The following is a 24,267-nucleotide window of genomic DNA, read 5'->3' as shown; positions in this document are numbered from 1 at the left end:
GAGGAACATTATCTGATGGGTTTTTCCCACATTCTTTGTTTCCCGGAGTGTGTGGGACCTGGATCGAGCCCATTGGGAATCACGGATCCGGTCTCAGCATTGGTGGTAATCGAAGGAGCAGCAGATCAGGCAGGACGCAGAGTCACCTCTTGCAGCACTTCCTGCACCTCTTTGCTCTCACTGCTCATCAAACTGCAGTGAGCTGCTCCTACTGTGGCCCCATGCCCGTGGCCCTGCTGGATTTCATGAGTCTTTGCCAGGCTGCTGCCTGTTGGAGAGATCACGTGCTCGCAGCAAAATGCTTTATGAAGCGGATGTTGTGTGGAAGTGGAAAGCAGGCTGGGCCCTTTGTCCCTGGCGTGGGGAGTAGGCTTTGGGCAGGGAGCCCTGAAAGCACCTGGAGCTGGGGCAGAGGGATGGCAGCATTGAGCAGGTTGCAGTGGCAGGGGTCGGGGGTGTTAGGGTTGCCAACCTCCCCCCGGATTGCCCGGGAGTCTACCAGAATAATTGTCAATCTTGTAGTGACTATTGAATGCAATCTGGGAGCGTGTGCTGCATCCCCGGGGTGCACTGCATGGGGTGGGGGCCAGGGCCTGAGGTCTGTTAGGAACAGTGGGGCCTTTGGGGCCACAAGGAGCCCGCACGGACCTGTTTGCTGTGGGAGGCCAGGTGAAGGACACTGCAGCCAAAACATGACCTCCATGAGCCCCTGTGAGCCCAGGACCTCGCTTTCCCTCCGCAAGCTGCCTCCATGCAGGAGGGGCAGCTTTGGTTGCTAAGCGACTGCCTCCCCAGCCTGGCCTGACCCTTCCCAGGGGTCCAGGGGCACTGGGGACAAGAAGCCTCTGCCTGGCACAGCTTGCGCCTGGCCCCGGGCTGCTCCCAGCCACCCTGCCTGCGAGAGCAGGAATGCAGGGCTGGCCCTGCCAACCGGGGCCAGGGACTGCCCTGGGGAATGGGTCAGGCGCGCGGAGAGCTCCACGCTAATTTGCCTGGCCAGACGGGTGCTGCAGGAGTGCCAGGGCTTCCTAGGTTCATAGATGTAATAGCTGCTGCTGAACTTGCAGCAGGGCTAAAGATCTTTTCTGTACCATGATTAAACAAATGATGTTTGTGTTGTACTCCAACGGCATCTTGAATGTCGCCAACCGTCCTGTACCGGGGCTTGTTTCACATCCTGGCCCGGGGGCTCCTGTTCCAGCTGTATCATCCTGGTCCTGGGCTATCCTGCCTTGTACCATCATTTCTACACAAACACACTGATTTGATATATTGTTACATCTGTCTTTCTCCATCTCCTTTCTGAGCCCTTCCATGGGACTGCAGGGCTCTTCATCTTCATCCGTTCAATGGAATCAGATGGAGCTGAAAACCTTTGTGTCCTTGACACTGCCAGAGCAGTGCTGGGAGGCACGTGGAAAAAATGATGCTGGCAGGTCTGAACAGAACTTTGGTTGGAAAAGAAACCTGACTCAGGCTTGGTTAGATGTTTATCCTTTGGGGTAGGAGATGAAGAAGGGCTGTGAGAAGGATCCCAGCTTCATGGTGCATTGCCAGACACCAGCAGGACAGGGAGGCGGGGAGGAAGTAAGAAGCCCAAGGGCATAGGCCCCCAGATTTCATTGTCCTGTGCTGAGACAGCCAGGTGATGGGAAGGGCGGTGGGAACTGCCCTTCTGCAGAGATAATAGACATCAGGCCCACTGCACATTCAAATTAAAGCTGGGTAGAAACCTTCTATATACTTGTTGCACATTTTGTAAGAGGTGCCACTGCAAAGCAAATAGTTGTGCAGAGGGAGGTGATACTGTGCCCTGAGAGCAGCGCTGAGCCTTCTTAGGGAGCTGCATGAGCCCCTGCTGTTGCAGAGCACTCTGGATCAGGTTTGTCTATTCACAGCCAGGAGCTTGAGGAGCCAAGGGGTTGAGGAGCATGAAGAGGCAGGTAATGGCGTAGAGGAATTTGGGAATGTGCCTGAAGGGCAGATGTGGGTTTCTCTTAGTTTATTTCCAGGTGAATCCTATCAAAGCTCTGGGCTTTGTGCTTTCCCTTCCCTCCAAGGAGCAGCCCCTTCCCACAGATTTTTCTTATGGGAGGTACAGATGTGACAGTGAGGGATGTCTCCATGCTACTTCATGTGGACTAACTGAGCCCTAGCACTCTGAGGATGTCTGAATTCCTTCAAAAGGCCACAGTGCTGGGGTGGAAGTAACAGCTCTTTCATAAGAGTTGAGTTAATGACACTCTGGATATACCAAAGTCTTTTTATATGAAAGAGCGAGATGATTGCTCAGAGCTGCAGTATGAAACACTCCAGTTGAGAGTCTCTGGGTTAAGGTTAGAGGGGAGAGCAAGAAGGGTGTTGTGGTGGTCGGGGGTGTGCTATAGACCACCAGAGCAGGGGCAGTGGTGGATGAGGCTTTCTTCAAACAGGTAGCAGAAGTTTCCCGGTCACAGGCCCTTGTTCTCACTTGTTCTCACTGAGGCCGTGCTCTTCTTGATCTGCTGCTCAGAAACAAGGAAAAATTGGTGGGGAATGTAATAGTGGATGGCAGCTTGGGCAGCAGTGCCCATGGGATGATTGAGTTCAGGATCCTGAGGATCCCAAGAGACAAACACAGATGTGCCCTCAGGCCATGGTGTTGGACTCGTCCAATGTTTTGGAGAAGCCTTGACAATCCTGGCTGTGGTGAAGAGATAGGCAAGGCACATAGTAGGTGTTGGGTGCTTGAGCCTGGGAGCCTGTCACTGTCTGTGTTGTGACACATGGGCTAGGAGGTGTATGACAGGCGTAAGGATCCAGTGTTGTGCTGGTGTAGCTCTGTGGGGTCAGGCCAGCACTCAGGATCTCAATATCGCACTGTTAGACAGAAGGGCCTGGTGTATTATTGCACATACACACATAAAAGAGTCAATTAGGCACACACACGCACTCTAGGGGCATACACCCCCACCAGGTGTGTACACACACACACTACCAACTCAGGCACATACACATCCCAAATTACCAGGGTAGGCACATGCACTCTTATCACCACTTCAAGGACCTATACACTATGCACCCCAAAAGTTTGACAAAATTCTAGTGTCAGTGCCCACACACGGATCACTAATTCATGTATCACGCACACAATGCCATACTTATATATATAAATATAAATATATATATTAGCACTTCACACACAAACCTCCCACCTACACATGCAGACATGTGAGTTCCTAACTTGGATGGTACAGTATGTCTGTGTGTGTTTGGTGTACTTGGGATACCTGCGGGAAGGTTAAGGTGAGAGAGAAAGTGTAAGGAGTGAAAGTTGCTGGAACCGGGATTAGAAGCGGGAGACTATAGAGAAGCTGGCTGAGGAACTAAGGCTTGAGGTTACTTAAGGTCAAGTGGCCCCGGGATACCTTGGGCTCACTTGGAGCCAGGGTGGAAGTTAGGGAAAAAGCCCGGTGGCAAGGAGGAAACAGCCAGAAGATAGAGGCAGAAAGCTGGGAGATCAGGGGAAAGGGCAGTGGAGACAAGGCAATAACAGTGGCAGAGATCAGGAAAAAAAGCAGTGGGGATGAGACAATGGCAAGGAAACAGGGATTTGCAGGCAGAGTGGCACTCAGGACAGCTGGAGCCACAGGAGTGTAGGACAGATGTTGGAGGTGGTGGTGACCCACGAGCAGGAGAGGGAGAAATCAGACACAAAAGTTAATAGGGGTGAGGAGCAGAGATTGTAGCAGGGCCAGACCCGTAGTAAAGCAAAACCCAACTCGGGTCCAAAGAGCAGTTTTATTAATTGAACACTGTACTATAGAGCTTGAATCCTACACACACATGCACATGCGCTCGCTCACACACAAACACACACACAAACACACACACACCCACTGGTAGCAGAAGAAAGAGACTCAATGGAAGGTTTGGAGTCCTGGTAGGGAAGAGAAACGGAGACCAAGTTCTTGGTTGAAGAGAGGATGGGGGTGATAGCTATGTAGCCATCCTGGAAGGGGGTCTTTGTCCAGCAGGTGTTGTCCAGAGGGGGTCGCTGGCAGGGCCTCTGGGTGGATAGGTGGTGTGGCGTGGTGCTGGTCCAGATGGAGAGGGTGTCCTACTGGGTCTGTCTTCCCTACCCGTATTTATGGGGCACACTCCCTAGGACCCTAGTGGCAGGGGCGGCCCAAGCAAGGGGCAGCCCCTGGTGTACTGAGCATGTGCACTCCTAGGTGTGGAATTAAACAAAATGAATGCCTTAAACTTTGGTCAAGCTAAACTACTAGTTGTAAGATGACCGTGACAGCTGAGTGGGGAATTACTGGCTCTGCATGTTAGAGCAGCCAAAGAGAAATGTTTGTTCTTTGTAATTCCCCTGCAACTGCTTCACTCACTGCGGCCTTGAGATAGCAGGGAAGTATGTGCCTGTTCTTCCTGAGATACCAGAGTGCTTGTTAGTTGTCTTTGACTGCTTACTCAGAGAATTTTAATTTTGCAATCATGTCCGTGTAACGGCTGTTCAAAAGCTTATATAAAGTGCATGATTCTGTTTGAAGGCAGAGACCTTCCTGGAGTGCTTGGTGAATCCATGTCACTCTGAGATCTCTCCTACAGCTGTGGCTCTGAATAAAAGCTTCTGCTGACCTGACCCTGAAGTCTACACATGTTTTTCCACAACCTAGGTAAGGACATGCAGTTTCAGGCGTCTGTGATGGTGGTTGACTGATTTTCGCAGCAGTCTTTGTCTTCCAAATCTTGAGCCAGGGAGGGTCAATGCAGGGAGCTGGTTGGGTCATCGAGTTGATGGTTCAGTAATTCAGAGGAAGTTATTTTTAGACCTACTGCCATTGGCTTTCAAGCATCCTTGTTCATCCCTGTTCATTTAGGAACCAATTTACAAAGGAGGGATAGGCAGGACTCATAGGTTACAAAATAATTACATAACAGGGCATGGGGACAAGATGGGAACAAGATGGGAACCTGACACACAAAATGGATACTAGACATCACTCATGCCAACCCGCCTTGCATGTCTAAATCATACGATGTTAATATGAAACAATAAATATCAATACACAAACGATAGGAATACAATACAATACAATACAAAACAGTAAAAACCAATACAAAGCTAACAGAACACTATTTACAATATAAAAGCGGCTTATTACAATAGTAGCATAGAGGAATGTAGCCTACTTAGTACTTCTTCTAATCGCTTATAAGGGATAGAGAGGGCTGAGAGAAAGTCAGAAATGGTTATGGGAAGGGGAGCGAATGTATTTTAAAAAGGAAAAAAAAAGGGAAAACTAGGGATTTTGCTACACTGGGCCCCGGGGGCTCCAGCCGGTCCCAGGGAAGATTGGAGTGCAAGGGAGGAGGGGAAATTGTTGGAAAAGACCCGACACAATCATCACTAGTGTGTGCCAGAAACAGAGCTAAGGGAGCAGGGGAAGGTCCAGTGATCTATAAGGCCTGATGTGTCCGACCCAGCAGGTAGAGCAGGGGACTGGCACCTGCTGCCTCTGCTGCTCACACAGGCAGGCGGGTCCTGCAGGGCTGGCTTTTCTGCAGGCTCTCATGGGCTTTCACTCACTGTGTGTATTTCTGCCATAGAAATCCTGGGCCATGTCTGCAGGGTGGAGCCTACTCAGGCTCAGGTGCAGTTGGCTGCTGGAGGTGTCTCTGCTGATGCTGAGGCCACTGTTATAGTTGGTGTTTCCATCATGCAAGATAACTCCTACCCACTCCAGCCCCTTCCCTGTTGCCTGGCAAACCCAATTCATATTACAGCTAGTGAGAGAGAATCCAGAGACGGTGCAGGCCAGGTTGAGGGTCTCTCCAGGCTTCACCAAGCCTGGGCCAGAGGTGTTCAGTGTGCCCTCAACAGGACCCCTCACAGATAAATGGACACAGTGTTAGCTAATGGCCCCTCTCTCCCTGCCTCTGTTTCCCCCTCTCCCCGTGGCAGCAGACACTCACCCAGGGGGGCTGCTGACCCTGATACTACAAATACAGGGTCAGCAAGGCCAGTGTTGGCATCATGGTTGTTCTGCCTGTTGCTCAATGTCCTCAGCAGGTACGAAAGGACATATAAGGGCCCTTTTCAGATCTCACTGAAGAAAATATAGGTGTGGCTGTTGACTAAGATGGGTTTGAGACCCAAAGGGTTTAGGAGCCTGTAGAAGGAGATTAAGACCTAGAGGATTCTCACAATCTGCCTATGGGCCAGATGTTGTCTTCCCCCCCAGTGAGTGGGATCAGCCACTGGGGACCCGCCCTGGTCAGTGAGATTGGCCCCCAGCAGACCCCCCTGCTGGTCACTTACTGGTGTCAGGTGGGGCCCGTGCCGCACTGACTCAAGAGGCACCAATCTCCCATGATGCACTTAACTGTACAGTCTCTAGACTAAGCTCCAGCAGCGTTGGGGTGTCTCGAGATGTTCAGGAGAGCCCTGCTCTGGGGAGCAGTGACAGCTTGTTGCATAAGAAGTGAAGGAGTGACACTCCGGGAATAGAAACATCTAATCTTGGTTACTCACCGCAATTTGCTTGTCATAAATTTCTCCCTGGTGCTTGGGGGTGAGTTTTTGGCAGGGGGGAATCCTTTTCTTTTTCTTTTTAAACAATAAATAAATCTACAGCTGGTTTTTGGGTGGGGGCGAAGTTGCATGTGGGCTCCCACTCCTCTGTCCTGAGTTGGCCTTGCTGGCAGGATGGGTCTTCATTTATTTGTAACTTCAGTTGTAAACAGGTTGTGGTGCCACTGATCCATCTTGGAAAAAAAGGCACCACCTCCTGCATAGATGATGACTTTGATTTCTTCCAGTTGGCAATGAGGGGGTGCAAGAGGACAGAAACCCTCTTTTTGAGAAAATTTGCCTCTTTCCCAGCTGATGTTATTCTGGATTCAATCTATTATTATTATTATTATTCTTTTCTTTTTCCTTCCCACCCCCACCTTCCCTCCGTTTTTTTCAGCTCTGCCCAGAGAGCACATGATGGGGTAATGGATGAGGCTGAAGCTGGTTGTTTATTCCCGGTTCCTTATTTCTTGTTCCCGGTTTCTTTTTCACAGGTAATCTATACCCAATAAAAAGCTTGTTATTAATGAATTACACATCCTAGAGAGAGAGAATTTTATTGGCTATGCATATGTATTAATATGTAAAACAATATCCCTCATCCAGTATAGAGCCCTAAATGAAGGTCAAATGAGGGTGGGATTATGGGGCAAAATACTTCTTGGGCCAGCCGAAACTTCCTCTCAATGCCACCAGGGGACTGTCCCCAAGAAATCCTGACCACAGTCCTACCCAGCCTAAAGCACAGTTTGGCCAGCTGCCAGTCCCCATGCCCACTGTACTAAATACAATGGCTTCAATAAGGAACTGGCTTTTGGGCTGAGATTATGATTGGAAATTCTTTTTGGGTCATCCCATGCCATGTCTCTCTGTCACTTGTAGGACTCTCCTGGACATCTCTGGCCAGGGTTTTGCCTGGCCCAAAGTGCGGTTTGTGTGTGCCAGGGTGCCAACTGACAGTCCCCCCACGCCCACTGTACTGGGTATATGGGCTCCAATAAGCAACCAGTTTTGTCTGGGTTTCTGGTTGGAAATCTTTTTTGGGCCACCCCACACTATGGCTCTGTGCCACAGGATAATCTGATGGACATCTCTGACTCGAGATGCCAGGCCCTTGGCCATGCCAGGCTAATAACTGACAGCTCCCCAGTCACTGTACTAAGTGCATGGATCAAAATAAGGAACTGGAATTTGAGCTGGGATTACAGCTAGAAATCCTTCTTGAGCCACCCCATGACATACCTCTGTGCCATAGGACAGCTCTCCTGGACGTCTCTGACCAGAGACTTGCCTGGTCCAAAACACGGTTTCGCCGTGCCAGGCTGACACCTGACCCTCCCACCCCACCCCTCCCCCTGCAGCCACTGTACTGAATATATGGGTTTGAATTAGGAACTGGTTTCTAGGCAGGGATTAGAGGTAGAAATGCTTCTTGGCCCACCCAGCACCATGACTCTATGGCACTGGGGGACACTCCTAGACATCTCTGACCATAGTCTTGCGCTGCCCAAAGCGTGGCTCGGCCCTGCCAGGATACCAGCTGACCCCCCCCCCCCCCCCCAACCTCCCACCCACACATGCTCCACTAAATATATGTGTTTGAGTAAGGAACTGGATCTTGGGCTGGAATAATGGTTGGGAATCCATTTTGGGCCAACTCACAGAATGCCTCTGTGGCACCAGGGGACTCTTCTGGTCATCTTTGACCAGAGTCCTGCCTGGCCCAAGACCCAGTTTGGCTGTGCTATGCTACCAACTGACAGCCCCCCCGAGACATTGTACTAAGTATATTGGCCTGAATAAGGAACTGCGTTTTGGGCTGGGATGACAACAAATCCTCTTTGTCCACCCCCTACCATGCCTCCGTGGCACCGGAAGACTCTCCCAGAAACCCCTGACCAGAGTCTTACCTGATAGAGCACTTTGGCCATGCCAGGCACCAATTTACTCCCCATCCCCATTTCCTATTTACATTTCTACCAATAAGGAGCTGCCCTTATGCTGGGATCCCAGGGCGAAACCCTCATGGAATCCTCCCAAAACATGTCCCCACTACCAAGGGAGCCTCCTGAAGAAATCTGGGCATGTCCCTGCCTTGCTTTTTGAGTGTGCGCCTGCCAGTTGCCACCCAACCTTTAAGACCTTTATGTTGCTGCTCCACCAGGCACTGCATGGTAGGACAAATGTCTGCATGCAAATATAGGGCACCGGTACATGTGATGCACCTCTGCTTCAACACACAGTATTTAGCACATGTCAGAGCAGACCCGATTAATTGAATCTGGTGCCAGTCTGCTGAAATGTGCTAATTAGCATGCTCCAGCAGCTTCTACGTCACGTGTATTCGGTTCACTGTCCTCGTGTTTTAAAATGGCAGTGGCAGCACTTTAATTAAAACTCTTCTAACAAGCTTTGTTAGAGCACCCCTGCTGCCATTTTGAAGCATGGATGCTGAATACATGTGACACTGTGGGCAGTTTAATTGGAGTGGCTCTCAGAGCCGTTCTACTTAAAGCAGGCCCTCTCTCCACCCCAAACATGTGTATAGAGGCCCCTAGGGATTTTTTCACCACCTTTTCACACTTACCTCCAGCCGCCACCCAGAAACTTGGTAAAGTAACTTAAAGTTGGGTGTTGAAATTTAAAGCAAGCTGCTCACTCACTAGCAAATGTTAAATTAAAACAAGTTTATTACGAGGGAGAAGGGGAATAGTGGTACTCCCTGAGCAAAATCTTAACTATTAACATTCAACTGTAACTAAAAATGGATCACAGTCACAGCGGAAAACCAATCTAGGGAGCTCCCTCCTAGCCAAGTCACTGGGGAAAGGAGTTTCGCCCACAGCTGCCATCCAGGAACCATCTGCAGTCCAAAAGAAATTCCTTACTCGGGCCCATATACTTAGTGCAGTGGGCATGGGGGGCTGCCAGTTAGCAGCCTGGCATGAAGAAACTGTGCTCTGGGATGGGCAAGACTGATCAGGGGTGTCCAGGAGAGTCCTTCGGTGCCACGGAGGCATGGTGTGGGGTGGCCCAAGAAGCATTTCCATATCTAGTCCCAGCCCAAAATTCAGTTCTTGGTGTTCACAAACAAGAGGATGGTGTTCCCACATCAGTAAAGTCTGTCTGCCCCTGGGGTGCAGCTGTATGTGACCTAGATGAGAAATGCACCGACTCAAAGCAGGTTCTGGAGGTGAGAAATAAGCAGAGTGTAAAGCAAGGGACGTTGGTTGTGGGATGTGCTCACTCCTTCCCCCTGGGGACCATTGCCATCCTTTGGGGTGGGGGGGGGGGCTGTGCAGGACCCCAGGCCTTACCAAGGGGGTGGTCCTAGAGATCTCAGCAACAAACTCATTGGGCTGCACTGGTTTGCTCTCCTGAGCCCTTCTTCAACACGCCCAGTGCTTTACAGTGCAGAGGGTACCAGTTCCCTGCCGCCCTGCACTTGGTGCCAGAGGCCAGCAGCAGTGACATGTGGCTGAGCAGCCTGGGCTGTGCCAGGTGTTGAGAGGCTGTGCCTGGGTCACACACAGGTCACAAGAGGGGAACGTTCCCATAAGCGTTGCTCTTGGGTTAGTCAAGGAGAGCTCATGGCCCTTCACCTGGGATTCAGCCACAAGAGCACCTTGGGGCTGGGGAGCACAGCACGGGAGAAGGTATCTCTGCTGCAGAGCGCGCAAGGGCAGTGAGTGGGGTGGGCAGGGATGGACAGAGGGCCCCCGAGTGCAGGAGCAGCAAGTTTGGGGGTTACATTTCTGCTATGTCTTTGCCCAGGGTTCCCATGGGTCTGGCTGTGAGAGATGCAAAGGAATCAAGTCCGGGCTCTAATGGGTCACTCTGGGCCCTGCTCCAGCCCCCAGTACCTCCCCAACCAGCTCCAGGATGTGCATGAGGCCCAGTGCTGATGGCCCACGTGGGACCTACATCCACTAACCTGAACATGAAGCAGGAAGGGTCCCAGATGCCAGAGCCTCCCTAGAAGCCAGTGATTTCCTGTCCTTTCCCTAGCCTGCCTGTGCCTCTGTGCCCTGGAAGAGAGGCCCCAAGCACAGATATGCCTGCAGTGCTCCAGGCTGAGCCAGGCACCCGGGGAGCCAAAAACCTCAGGGGCCATTTCAAACCACGGTTCATAGCCCCAAGAGATTCAGAAAAGCTTCCAAAGCCCAAGCCCTGGGGATTCATCCAGCTCAGCCTTCCCCACAGCTGGGGAGAGCACTTCTGACATGCCGGTGACACTTCTCTGCTGTGTTAGAGCTACCATAGCTGTGAGGAAAGACTGAGGGGTTAAACCCTGCAAGATACTGGGTGAAGAGACTGTGCTTCCACAATGCTGTCCCATGTGTCGGGTACTGGACCAAGCTGACTCACCTGGCTGGATCCCAGGGAGGATGGAGCCTGCTCTGACCATAGCAGAAGGTCTTGCTCTGTCTGGTGGAACAGCCGAGCCCTCTGCTTGTACTGCTGAGAGCCAAGGTTGAAACCCCATGGAGGAGTCGTGACGGGCTGCTGAGCAGCACTTGGTGCGCAGGCAGCTCCACTGTTTCCTGCCGCAGTTGAACAGCAAAATAAGAAATCCCTGGCTGAGGTGTTACATGGTGTGACTCTGAAGTGCTGGGGAGATCAGGCGAGCCCGGAGAGAGGGCCCCACACAGCTCATGGGGCAGAAACTTTGTTGTTCTGAGCTATGAGCAGACAAGGGACATTTTGTGCATATGTTTGCGCTGCAGTGCCAAGCATTTTTAAAAGCACCCGGCGCTGCATTGCATACATTTGTATAAACAGTGAAATGCACGTCAGCGCTGAAAAAACAGCAGTGGTGCACTTTTGAAGTAAAACACATCAAAAGCGTTTTAGTTCAAAACCACACCGCTGCCATTTTCTCAGCACTGGTGCACATTTCACTTTTTATATAAATGCATGCGACGCAATGCCGGACACATCAGCTTGTGTGAGGAGAAGACTCAATTAATTGAGTCTGCGCCAATGCACTGGATCTCTGGCCCATCAGAGCAGACAAATATATGTGTATAAATGCCCAAGGTGCCTAAGGAGGTGCACAGCATCACAGTGGTTAAAGGAGGAGATGGTACAGAAGGGCTAATGCACCACACATCACACAAGGTGGCCCCACATCACCAGCAATGGGAACAGGAACCTCTTGGTTTGAACTCAGCCCTCTGTTTTAGTCAGTTCAATTCTCAGTTCCAGAAATGCAAACATTTGAAATATCCATATTTAAAACTGCAGGTGGCCCTGTACATCTTGTTAGGGGATCTGTGCATGGGGTATCCCCATATCTTGTCTGTCCTGCCTGACTGGTCTGTTCACACAGCCGCCCACCCAGCAGTGGCTGCATCGGGGTGCTGGGAGGGACCTGACTGTGGGGAAGAGGCGCGCGGTGTCTCCTGTTGGAGCTTGTGCGGTACCGGGGCCATGTGCCATGGGAGCTGCCCCCAGCAGCCTGGTGTCTCTCTGCTGTCGGGACCAAGGGCGGTCTAAGGCTATGGCCAGTAGCCCGGACCGTCAGGTGGGGTTTTTCCATGACAGAGTAGAGTTAGGCACGGAGGCGTATTGGTTTTACAAAGAAAGCTTTACTTGCACTGCCGAGGGTCACAGTGCAGGAAGGAAACTTGCTTGAGTTGCAGTTGCACACAAACAGACGCTAGTGAGATCTCTTCCGAACCGAACCGAGATGAGTCGTCGATGCATGACTCCACGAGCGCTTCACACGGGGGTATGTCAAATTTTCCACTATGACGGGGAGTGGCTAAGAGCTGATCAGGCCCCTATGTCCTCCTCCAAGACACACGCGGAGTTTGCTAGGCTCCACAGCGCGCTCAGAGTTCTCCATGAGATGGTTGTGGAGTCCTCCAACTTGGGCAGAAACTGCTCTAGCCTTTTGTACGGCTAGCGAGCCAATTGCTAGCTGCCACGTAGGAATAATTTAGAATAGACCAATAGTGGGACAGTAATTTGGATGCATGTGGCGGGAGCTCTTTTGCACCGGGGTTTTCTCTCTACAGCTGAGAAATCCACCGTGCAAAGAAAGCTCCATGTGGCGGGAAAATTCCAATGTGCCGAGGCACTAGAAATCATTGGGTTATGACACCTGCTACCTCTGCACACACGGAGCTGCCAGTGGCTCCTGACACTTACTTGACTGAGAAAGTCACAGACCAGGGGAGCAAAACCCCTTCTGTGAAAACCCATCTGATCCTGCTCATCACCTCACCCAACATGGTGCTAAACCCCTCCTGCCTCTCCAGCGAGACACAGCTCTGCGCCACTCAGCCCTGCTTCTTTTCTTGATGCTGATAACAGAACAGACCGCATCTCTGCTTCTCAGCTCCTGGGGACTCACTGGAAGGAAAAGCCAGGTTTCACTTAGGCCTTGACTACCCCAAAAGCAATGGCTGTGCTAAGCACCCGCTGCTCCCCTCATGCTGCAGTCCCCCTGGGCAGCCCAGGCACAGCCCCAGGCAGCAGGGCTGAGCACTGATCCAGTCAGATGACAGGATCCCAGAGCAGTGGGGCTGGGAGGGACCTCCAGAGCTCACATCTAACTCCTGCCTGAGGCAGGACCAGCCCTGGCCAACCCATCCCAGGCACATCCACTGACTGGCCTCTTAGCAACGTTACAGTCAACCCTGACGCTACACCGGACATAACACGCAAACCAGCCACAGCTAAAGCAGAGGGGTTACCACAGTACTTTGGACTGGGGACCCAGGGAGTCTTTGGGAGAAAGAAAGCTCGAGAGAGAGGAGTTTTCACTCCACTCACGTAGGTTTTCTCAGCAGCCAGCACATACTCCCATGCCTAGAAATGCACTCGCTACCTCACAAGTAAGTCTTCCTCTCTACCCCTGTTGATCTGACAGTCCGGGGTCTGGCTGGGCCATTCTGGGGGCACTCTAGTAGTGCAGCAGTCTAATAGTCCACCTGCCCTTTGTGCCCAACATTTCTTTATGCCTTTTGTTATTTTCATCTTGTTATTTCCCCCATGACAATGACTGCTGCTACTGCCCCTTTGCAGGTTATTTGCATCACTAAGGTTTCACTCTTGGATCTCTCTCTAAAACCCTGTTGGCACAAATACCCCAACCAGGCAGACTTTTCTTATCACGCTTGTTTTCTTTTTGAACACCTTTGCGCCACCATCCCTGACAGAGTTTCTGTTTTGACCAAGTTTACAGCTGCTTTAACCAGTGGCTTTTTCACAAGCTCATTTACAATGCAATGCCTCACAGAAGTGGACACTGGCAGTTTTCATGGCTATGGGGGGGCCACAACAGCAAACATCCTGCTGCTGCTAAGGTGGTTAAATTGGGCCTTTCCTAAAATATGGGGAAATGCAGTCATTCTGGGCCAGCTGTGGGCCCTGCCTGAACTGTGAGGGGGCAGGAAACGGGGACTCGCCAGCTTCCTACACATGGCCACTGTTATGGCAGGTGCTGGTGTTGCTGTTCACTCCCCAAAGGGATACTCCCGCACCCTGCTGGGGTGAGCCGGACAGTGGGTGTGGGGTGATGGCAGATGCACAGTGATATCACAGGGGCATCAACCTGAAAACCTGCCTTTGTCATTTCCTGCCATGTTCTCCTACACAGGACGTCTCCAATATCCACCCACTCCAATTCTGCGTAGTGGAGGAGGGTTTGCACAGCTCTCCTTGGGACTCTTCAGGCACTTCGGGGTCTGCCCACCCAGAGCAGTGACACTCACTGCAGGGGAGCGGCAATCAGCCAGGAAAGAAGCCCTCTCCCAGGCCAGCTCCACAGTGCAGTGGGGAGAGCTGTATGACCTGGCTTTGCTATGCTATGGGTTCAGCCCCAGCACTGAGAGGTAAGAGGGAGCCAGGGGAGAGAGACTACAGTATGGCGGGTGCTGCAGGAATAGGAGAGGAGCCTAGCCTCTCTTGTTGCTGCAGGCACTCTCAGGTCTTCCAGAGGGTGTCGTTTTGTGGTCGCACCCCCACACCCACTGCATAGCTCACAGGCTGGTGGCACTGGTTCCCTGCTTCCCAGATGCCTCAGTCTTCTGAATCCGGACAGGAACTGAGATCAGACTATGCCAGGGTAGCACCCACCAGGGGCCTTTTTAGGTCTACAAAGCAGGAAAGCGGGGCAGCGTCCTCCCCTGCATGACCACGCACAGGCTGTGCCTCTGGTCTGCTTGTTCCCAACGTATTTCCCCTCCTGCCTTCCTGAATGTGCCAAGGCCTGAAGAAGCTGTGCACCAGCACTGGGATGGGATGGGGAATCAGGATGGTCCAGTGTATCTGCACACACTACACAGCCCAACACAGAGGGAGCAGGATGGAACAACTGCTGCTTTGTACCCAGTTGTCCCAGATGGATGTCAGCACAGTTGCATTTTATTGGCAGGTTATGACAAATAGCTATATCTGTCTAAAGAAGCACAGAGGCACATAAATAACCAGCAAGTAATATATACTACAAGGCAGTTCAACACAATACAATAGGAAATAAAACAATATAATATAACTTAACCTAACCTAACATAATATATAGGGGGAAAGGAGAGTCAGGGAGGGTGGTGAGGGCTGGAGAGGGAGGGGGCAGAACAGAAGGAGTAGCTTTCTGGTGCTGATTTTCTGCCCTACATCGTACAGTCCCCACATCCACTCCTTCATGCTTGATGTCCTGCAGACCAGGTCCTGAAATACAAAAAGGCAACAGAGGAACTTCCAGCAACTTCCCAGGTGGCAGAGGAAGGAGAAAAAACAAAGGGTGATGTATAGGGGTGTGCAGAGACCACCATGCAGCTGGAATCGCTTGTCTGGACCCTTAGCAAATACTCTGAGCACAGCCTTGCTGGCATGCAGGACACCAGCCCATCAGAGCTGTCTTCACCCATCCATCCTGCCCAGCTGCCTAGAAGTTGGTCCTGACTAACATCAGCCAAGTCACAAGAGTCAGAAACTTCTACCAAGGAGACAGGGTGGGCCCCACAGGGTGCTGGTGTTCCCACAGCACTGACACCTGCTGCCTGCCTGGGACATATGTTGGAAATCCTGTCTCAAGCAATGCGAACTGTCCCCAGGGGTAGGGGCAAGCAATGCCCCCATGCAGTGAGGAAGATTGCCCATGGTGCCAAGAAGAGGCAGGCACCAAACCCTAGGCCCTCTCCCTATCGAGCTCTGCCACCAAGCAGCCACGGGGGCTCTACTGTTCTCGCATCTTACCAGGAGGGAGCCGGGGGCCGCGGGTCACAGTCCATGTTCCCAGAGAGGCGTGGGAACCGCCATAGCACAGCCGTAGAATCATCTTCAGTGGCTGCAGCGAAAGGCATCGTGACACGGCATCAGTGAGAGCGAAGAAGACTTCCCCTGAGTCCCAGCTGTGTGGCTCCTAGTTGTCAAGAGATATCCCTGATGAGTAACACAAGACATGTCTGAGGGGAGAGGTGATGGAGCTGCCTCCAAAACTCAGCCAGCTCATGTGAAGGCAGCCACTTCTGCTTTACACAAAGTTCCCATCACTGTAAATAATTCCAGGGCTTGGAAGCCCCCAGTGCACGAGCTACTGGAGATACGCTTTATACAGGCCAGAGGCTGCACAAAGCACTTGCTGTAAAGGGATACTGGGAAACTTAAGAGGAGACCAACCGTAGAAAGCAGATTTTGGATGCCGCACCTAGCTGCACAGTTCTTGCCTGGAATCTGGAAATAAAATAGAGACAACATTACAAATTATTTCCAATGGACTCTCAGTTCTCAAAAGTGAAAAGAAACATTCACTAGTAACTTCACACGAACAACTTAAAACATAAAATCATAGAGAAGTGGGGCTGGCAAAAGGGACCACCAGAAGTCACAGCCAGTCCAACCCCTGCCTGAGAGAGCAACCTCCCTATCCAAACCATCCCGTACAATCCATCATCTAAACTCTACATCAGACTGCCCTCAACCCTGACACGACACAAGACGTAACACCCTCACCTGTCACAGGTGAAGCAAGGGAACCACAGCAGCCAACGTCCTGCTTCTATGAAATATTATCAATATACTCTCAAGAGATCTTGCATACAAGCCACACTCCCCAGTACAGAGGAAGGAACCCGCCACCCCGACAGAGCATACCAATCTGACTATGGGGTAAAATTCCTTCCTGACCCCAAATGTGGCATTGGTCTGATCCTAGGCAGATGGGTAAGACCCTCTAGTCAGGAACCTCTGGTTTTGGTCCCAGCAGGAGCATTGGCACAGCACAGTCAAGGTCCCCAGCCATAACACCCTCAAGACGCATATGTCCCAAAACATAACACTTCATCTGTCTGTCTCCCCTGACTTCATAAAGAGGAAGAAAAATCTGAGTGACATCAAGCTAATTCAATTCCCTTGCATCACACTTGAAGCTGAGATGGCATGTAAATATATTCCAGCCCAGTCCATGAAAGGGCAATTTCGAATACATCCTTAACACACAAGCCATTGCTGGAGTGCAGAACTGGAAAAGCTGTTACCACTAATAGACATGATACCTTTTGCAATGACTCCAAGACATGCTGGATCCTCCCCTTCCCAGTGGGTCTAAGCTGACCAGGACTCCAAGTTCTTCCTGTCTGGAAAGTTTAACATGATGTTACTGATAGGACCGAGGTGCCTTGGAGGCTTGCTGTGTTAGGACCGGGGCAAGAGAAGACTGTGCACCAACCCAGCACCTCTGCTCCCAAGGGATGCAATTGGGAAAGGTGGAAAAATACAGGAGCTACTGCATGAAGAACATCTCCACAGGAGCTTTAGGATTTCTGTTCCAACTCTATGATAAACAGCTGACAAAAGCCTTGCTTTTGCTCAGCAGTTTCACCCACCCATTAAGGCTGCCATGATCTGCCACCTGACCTTCCAGGTTCCAAGCTTGAAGACATTGGCCAATACTCCCTAGGCAGAATGGGGTTTTCTACATGTCTGTACAAAACATGAATGATCTCAGTGGGACCCTCTGAGAAAGGCCAAGAGGCTGCAAAGGGACATTCATGGACAAAGGTTCCTGCATCATGAGTATGGAGGAGGCTGGGGCACAAACCTCTGCTTCCAGCAGTACCAAACGTCTGATCTTGCATCACAAGGTTGGCTTCCCTGGCAGTGGGGCCAGGGTGAGTGATAGCACTGGCATGGTGCCATATGGGAATTGGAGGGCACATTGTATTTCCATCACCTTCTCTATCTGTCCCTCCTGTCCTTTTGGCTAGAAGTTGGTACTTGGGATACTATAAGCATCCCAAGAATCAGAAACTCGTGTCAGGGAGACAGGGTGGGTCCCATGAGTTTCTGTTCCCACAGCACTAATAGGCGGTGCCTGCTAGGGACACATGTTGGAAATCTAGCTTCAAGCAGTGTGAAGTGTCCCCATGGGTAGTGGCCTAGTGGGATCCTAGCCTGGGTTCAAAGGCACAAGTGGACAGCCGAGAGAGAAACTCACCTCTTCCTGCCCTGGCATGGCATGGCCTCTTCTTCCCAGACATGGCAGCTTCCTTGGTCCATGCCCTCTGAAAAGATCAAGGCCATAAGCAAAAGGTATTTTCCACAAGCTAAGGTGGTTGCTGATCAAACAAGGGGTCCCTCCACCTCCAGGCCTTCAGCTGTTCCCTGAGGAAAACCCCTGGAGCTTGCAGATTCTGCCTAGGGCCAAGTGACCTTCTGGTTCTGCCTTGGTCTCCACCTGAGCTCAGCCCAGGTCCCCAGCATGGCAGGGGAGCCCCAGCCCTGCATCTCCCAGCATAGGTTGGGGCTCGCAAACACATGGTAACTGGCGGGAAACTGGGTGCTCAGGCAGCAGCTGTCCCAGCAGCAGAACAGCAGCACCTCCGTGCAATGGGCTCATTTGCTGGAAGCAGTGCGGCTTCTAAGTGCCAAGAGATCTGCCTGGGGAGCGACACAGGCCTAGCCTGAGGGCAGACACTAGGACCACACCAGCCCTTTCAGGATGGGGTGGGGGACGAAAAGAACTAACCGGTGCTGGTGTCTCCCACTGCCCCAGCTGCTCACTTTTAAAGGGTGCCAAAGCACCTGTTCCACCCTGCCACGCTCCCCTGCAGCGGGGTGGCCCTGGTGGACGCTGCCAGATGCATGATGAATATTCTGTTACTAGTTGGACCTTGAGACATTTCAGTCCCAAAGTGGTGAGACAGAAAGGTGTCCAACGCAACAGCAAAGATTTCAAAGATGCAAACAGGAGGCACCCCTGGGTAGCATGGGTGTCCATGGTGCTGTTTCATGAGGCCTCTCTCTCCCAGGAGCTCCTTCCCCCCAGCATGCAGGGCAAGACTGCCCCTTTTGCCTCAGGCCCTGGGCTTATATACCTCTAAGCTGCACCCCTTCCGGTCATATTCTCTGGCCATGAACATGAGCTGGAGAAAGATCCAGTCTGACAATGGAGGAGCAAAAAGTTGGGAACACAGAGGAGAGGAGGGTTGGCAGCCTCTCAGCCTGAAAAACCAAATCCTCAGACACTTGCCATGCTCACAGGGGTGAGATTTCACTTCACAACTGAACAGAAATGGGACTATTTCCTTCAGAGGAAGTAGCATCTCCTCTAGTTCAAGGTCTCCATATCCCCAGACACCCACTGCTCAGCTCTCTTTCCAGGAAACATTCCCAGAAGACCAGTCTAAATGCTAAGAAAGAGAACAGCCCAGGTAGGGGCAAAAAAATCAGATGATGCCTACAAATAAGGGACCGTGCATTGCACCCTGAGAGGAGGAGGGGCATAGTTAAAAAGAGAGCTTGCCACACTATGGATTCTCCTTATGCCTGGAGACAAGGAGTCCCCACGGGCAGAAAGAGAGTCTACCTACTAAGTGAGAGCAGAAGGCAGCTGTCGCCTGAAAGGGAGGCCAGGATACCTGGCAAGGAGTTCAGGGAACAGCCTGGCCACCTTTGGAAGCAGGCGTTTGTTTTGCCAGAGGCTGAGAAAAGGAAACCCAGGTAGTCAGACAGTCTTCCAAGGGTTTTGTGCCTCCAGCAAAACTAAGCATCAGTCAAACATAGGACACAAGTAAATCACACATAATGAAACTGAAGCAAAGCCAGAGACAGTGGGTACTGTTTGCTCTGTAAGGACAGAAGGAGTAGGCCAGCAATAAGGAGCGGGCACAGCCAGATGTCAGTCCTTCCTAGGGAAAGCCTCTGTGGGCACAGCACATTCCCCAGGTTGTTTCCCTCGGGGGAATTTTAACTAGCTGAGCAGTTTCCAAAACCTGCTCCCACAGGAATGGCTCCATCTCTGCTCCACCAACTCAGGTGAGATTGTGCCATTAAACCAAGGGGATCACTAGAAACAATTTCAGTCGGCGCTACAGCTCTAACCAGCCGACAAAAGCCTCCTAGCTGTTTGGGAGTGTCACCCACAGGGTGCCTATGCACGTGCTCTGACCCGTTCTGTTTAGAACCCAGCTGAGTGACTCTGGCCAAATCCTGGAGAGCCGACCGCCTTCGAATGGACTGGTCAGCATTAACTGTGGTCCAATACGGCTGCTTTTTGGCTGGGGCCCTGGATGAGGTCAGAAAAGTTATTTAAAGTTGCGACCACTTGGTCTGTTCTCTCTTCTTCCTGGGATGCTGAAGTCTGAATGCTGATTTGGGAGCCAAAAAAGCCTCATTCCCATGGGTGGGGGTCACCCCTGCTCTTTACCAGTGAAGCAATGTGCAGGGCAAGCCTCAGGGACAGGGAGAGAAAGTCTGTCTCACAGCTTGAGACCTCTGTTCTCTCCCTCTGCTTTCCCCTTTTGTTTTCTGTTTTTTTTCCATGGGATGAAGTCATGTGGGGAACATCAATCCCTGCGGCAAACTGGCCAAGGTTGAAACGTGGCAGTTTTGCTGGCACGCTGTGCGCCAGGGCTGAGAGCCTAGCATCTTTTAGTTGCTGCTGCAACTTCTTTTGGGGTTAGCATAGTTGTGTCACTGAACCCAAGCTGTGTGTCTTGCTGGCTGTTTTGGCCACACAGACCTTGAGCGGGATGATGCCATGGATGTATCCTCCCCTAGTGCGGGCTGCCCAGGCGCAGGGTCTTGGCAGCTACCAGCTGTGCAGGCCTTGAGTGGGATGATGCTTAGAGAGTATCATGGAGACTAATGGAGACTGTCCAGGAAACAGGGTCCTGGTAGTCAGTGTGTTGGGGATTGTAGTGTCTCAGCGTGGTGCTATAGATGAGATTACATGACCAGGCTGCAGCCATAACAGCTGCTGCATTTCAGCCCACTGGTGTGGGGCTGAACCCCAGCCATATGCTTGGCTGTCAGATTTGAGCTAGGATGAAGCTCTGGTTCTTCTTGTTGCTTATTCAGGCCTCAGTGGTGTGTAGGTCTGCTTGGCTTTTTGCTGCCCAGTGCAGGCCCAGTGAAATAGGCCTGGGCCTACTTTTGTCCCTTTAGCAGTTTATCGCCAACCAAGAACTGTGGTTGGGCACTACTTCTAGTTCAGGCCCAAACCAAAATAGAGCTTGGCCCCCCTTATGTCAGAAAGTAAGTGAAGCAACAAAAAGAAGGGTGGGTGTTCTTCCAGGTTGTCCTAACAGGTGCACTGTAGACTGTGAAAAGCAACTTTACTCTCCCCAGTGCTGGAGAGGCCTCAGCTAGAGCCCCACGTCCTGTTCTGGACCCCAGACTTTCAGAAAGAAGTTGACACATTGGAGGACGTTCAGAAGAGAGCAACATGAATGAGAAGGGGCTGGAAAACATGACCGACATGGAAAGAGTGAAAGTACTGAGCCTGATTCCCCCCCTGAGCAGGCTAGGGTGGAGGGGGAGATAGGTTCCTAGCATTTAAAGGTGTGAAAAAAAGTTTTCTGAAGATGACCGTGATTCTTTGTTCCCTTGGAGGAGCATGAAAACAAACCATCTTAAAGGAAGTTGGAAATTAGGAAGAACTTTCTAGCTGTAAGGATATCTGTGGACTGGAAGAGGGAGGATTGTTGAATCACCATCACTGCAGGTTTTAAGACCAGGTGACACACCCCTTTGTGTGTGGTGGTCTAGGTGTCGCTGATCCTGCCTCCAAACAGGTGGATGGAATGGATAATGCCTTGAGGTCCCTGCTGACCCTGAAACTGCCCCACATATAGCCCCAGCTCTGGCCGCTCATTCTCACCATCCTGTCTTGAGGCCCCCTATTCCTTTCCCATCTGTCCTTCCTCCTCCCCCGCCCCAATCGAGCTCTTCTGCCATCTTTCCCTTCTCAACAGGTACAGCCCTCCCACTGCCATCTCCACACTCCCTCCTCTCCCCACAAGTCATCACAAACCCTATCCATCCCCATTTCTTTTTACCAACTCAAATCTCACCCTCCTGAGACCAACTCCTCTTACCTTCTTCAGGAGATGGAAAATATTTCCTCTTGATGCCATTGTTTGGCAGCTGGGCAGGGAGGGGAAGAAGTGACCACTACCACCAAGCCCAGAAGGTCCCTTTCATTCACACCCTGCAACTGGGGTCCTGACTCTCACAGAAGCACAGCAGGGATCCTGATGCTGTGGATAAACCACTATACCCTGAACAGCACCGAGCACAGATGCAGCTTCCACCTCCGACCACTGCTGCATCCGCACTGAGCTCTGCTGGTCACAGGACTCTTGTGTGCCTCCGTCTCCAGGGACACCAGTGACATCACAATGGGGGCTGCAGTGGATGATGGTGTGGGGTGGGGCAGAAGGGATGGAAATAGAGGGGGGCTGAAAAGGGGCTTCTCCAACTCAGTCCTGTGGGTTTTGTTTGCTTAGAGCATGGATTCAGTGTGGTCTGGAGAAGATACTTGGACATTGGTCTGGAGAAGAAACATGGAAGCCCTGAAGCTGATATGGAAGGATGGACGACAGTCACCTCCAGGGCCAGGCTGCTCGCCCTTGAAATGGATCCACTGGTGCAGTTGTAGAACAGATACGTAGCCCTGACTGCACTGGAGGAGAGTGTGATGGAGAAAACGACATGAGAGGCAGCCCAATCCATCCCCGAGCAAGCTGAGGGCCAGACAAGCTACCGGAGGAAGAGGAGATGGGTCATCGTAGTGGGCGACTCCCTACTGAGAGGAGCAGAGGGAAACATTTGCCACCCAGGTCCCATGGCATGTGAGGTGTGTTGCCTGCCAGGGGCCAAGATCCGGGATGTCACGACAAGGATTCCTGACCTGATCCGGCCCTCGGACTTCTATCCCATGGTCCTCATCCATGTGGGAACCAATGATGCAGCCAGGAGTAGTCCTGACCATGTCATGGGTGACTACAGGGCTCTGGGGGCCAGGCTTAGGGAAACGGGGGTGCAGGTGGTCTTCTCGTCCATCTTCCCGGTCAGAGGTCACAGTAGGCATCACAGTGCCTGCATCAGAGAGGTCAACTTGCGGCTCAAGAGTTGGTGCCATAATGCAGGATTTTGCTTCCAGGACTACGACCCACACTTCCTGGCAAGGGACTTCCTGGCGCGCAATGGACTTCACTTCTTAGCAAAAGGTAAAAGTCTTTTCTCCAACAGGTTGGCTGATCTCCTACATCAGGCTTTAAACTAGCTCAGACAGGGGACGGAGAGGAAGAAGAAGGAGAACATCAGGAACCTGGAATCCATAGGACGTCCAGCAGCACCAGCACAGGTAAGCAATAAACAGGTAAGCAATAAGGTCCATTGGGCATCAGAGCCAGGGGCAACAAAGGTGCTAGTCACAGGGCTCAAGTGCCTATACACTAATGCTAGGAGCATGAGGAACAAGCAGGATGAACTAGCACTCCTGCTTGCAGAAAACACTTACGACTTAGTGGGGTTAAGAGAAACCTGCTGGGACTCTACCCATGACTGGGCAGTACACATTGAGGGCTATAAGCTCTATAGAAAGGATAGAGTAGGGAGGAGAGAGGGAGGGGTTGCACTCTATGTTAAGGAGCGTTATACATTGACCCTTATCAAAATGGAATTGGAGGAGAAGAAAGTAGAAGGATTGTGGGTTAGGACACATGGAGGTCAAGGGGAAAGGGATTTGGTGGTAGGGGTCTACTACAGACCCCCACACCAAGGGGAAGAACTGGATTTGGAACTCCAGAGGCAGCTCTTGGAGACCATAACGACTAGGGAGGTGGTAGTCATGGGGGATCCAAACTACCCTGACATCTACTGGGAGATGCAGACAGCAAATTCCCCCTGTTCATGCAGGTTCCTATCCTGTGTACAGGACCTCCACCTGACGCAGGAGGTACCTGGTCCCACTAGGGGGAATGCCTTACTGGACCTAGTATTGGCAACAGGGGATGACATGGTAGTCTCCTCCAGCAGGGGGCCCCAGCACCTGGCTGACCCTGGACCATCATGCATATTGGAGTCACCAGGCCAGGAGCAGCTCAAACAGCCATTGTGGGGCCATGTATCTGTCCCCATTCCCATGGCATCAGGGCAGCTCCAGATAAACTTCCTCTGTCTGACAGGCACTTGGACACCAGCCACGTTATGTATTCTTTACAAAAAGCCTTGTGCAGCTTCTGAATGTCCCAAGGTGACACCACTGGTGCCTAGATGTTCCTGAAAACATACCCCCACACCCTCCATACCCCTTCACAACCTCCTGCCCTCCCACAAAAAAACCCAGCAGCCACCCACAACCCCTCATACTCCCATACCTGCCTCCAAAAAAAAAACCCTAAACCCCTCCCCAACCATGTCCTCGTGCACAGGAGGAGCTGCTGCTGGGAAGGAGTACGGATTAG

The 24,267-nt window shown here is 51.7% G+C and overlaps 1 protein-coding gene and 1 long non-coding RNA gene across 3 annotated transcripts in view; one reads left to right on the top strand and one right to left on the bottom strand.

Annotated features, from left to right (window-relative positions):
• The window catches only part of LOC132250066 (scavenger receptor cysteine-rich type 1 protein M130-like), a 339,402-nt gene that overhangs the window by 309,953 nt on the left and 5,182 nt on the right, over positions 1-24,267 (top strand). The gene's annotated exons all lie outside the window — the stretch shown is intronic.
• Positions 12,078-23,321, bottom strand: LOC132250267 (uncharacterized). 2 transcript variants are annotated; one of them, XR_009461925.1, is made up of 5 exons: positions 18,012-23,321; positions 17,071-17,151; positions 16,196-16,249; positions 15,773-15,958; positions 12,078-15,244 (listed from the first exon to the last, which is right to left on the bottom strand). It is a non-coding gene; the product is annotated as an uncharacterized LOC132250267 (long non-coding RNA). The 2 variants fall into 2 exon arrangements; XR_009461924.1 differs by having other exon boundaries at positions 15,773-15,938; positions 18,012-23,317.

Source organism: Alligator mississippiensis, chromosome 4 (genome assembly GCF_030867095.1).
Source record: "Alligator mississippiensis isolate rAllMis1 chromosome 4, rAllMis1, whole genome shotgun sequence".
Classification (NCBI taxonomy): Eukaryota; Metazoa; Chordata; order Crocodylia; family Alligatoridae; genus Alligator; species Alligator mississippiensis.
This window is presented reverse-complemented; position numbering and strand designations above follow the sequence as displayed.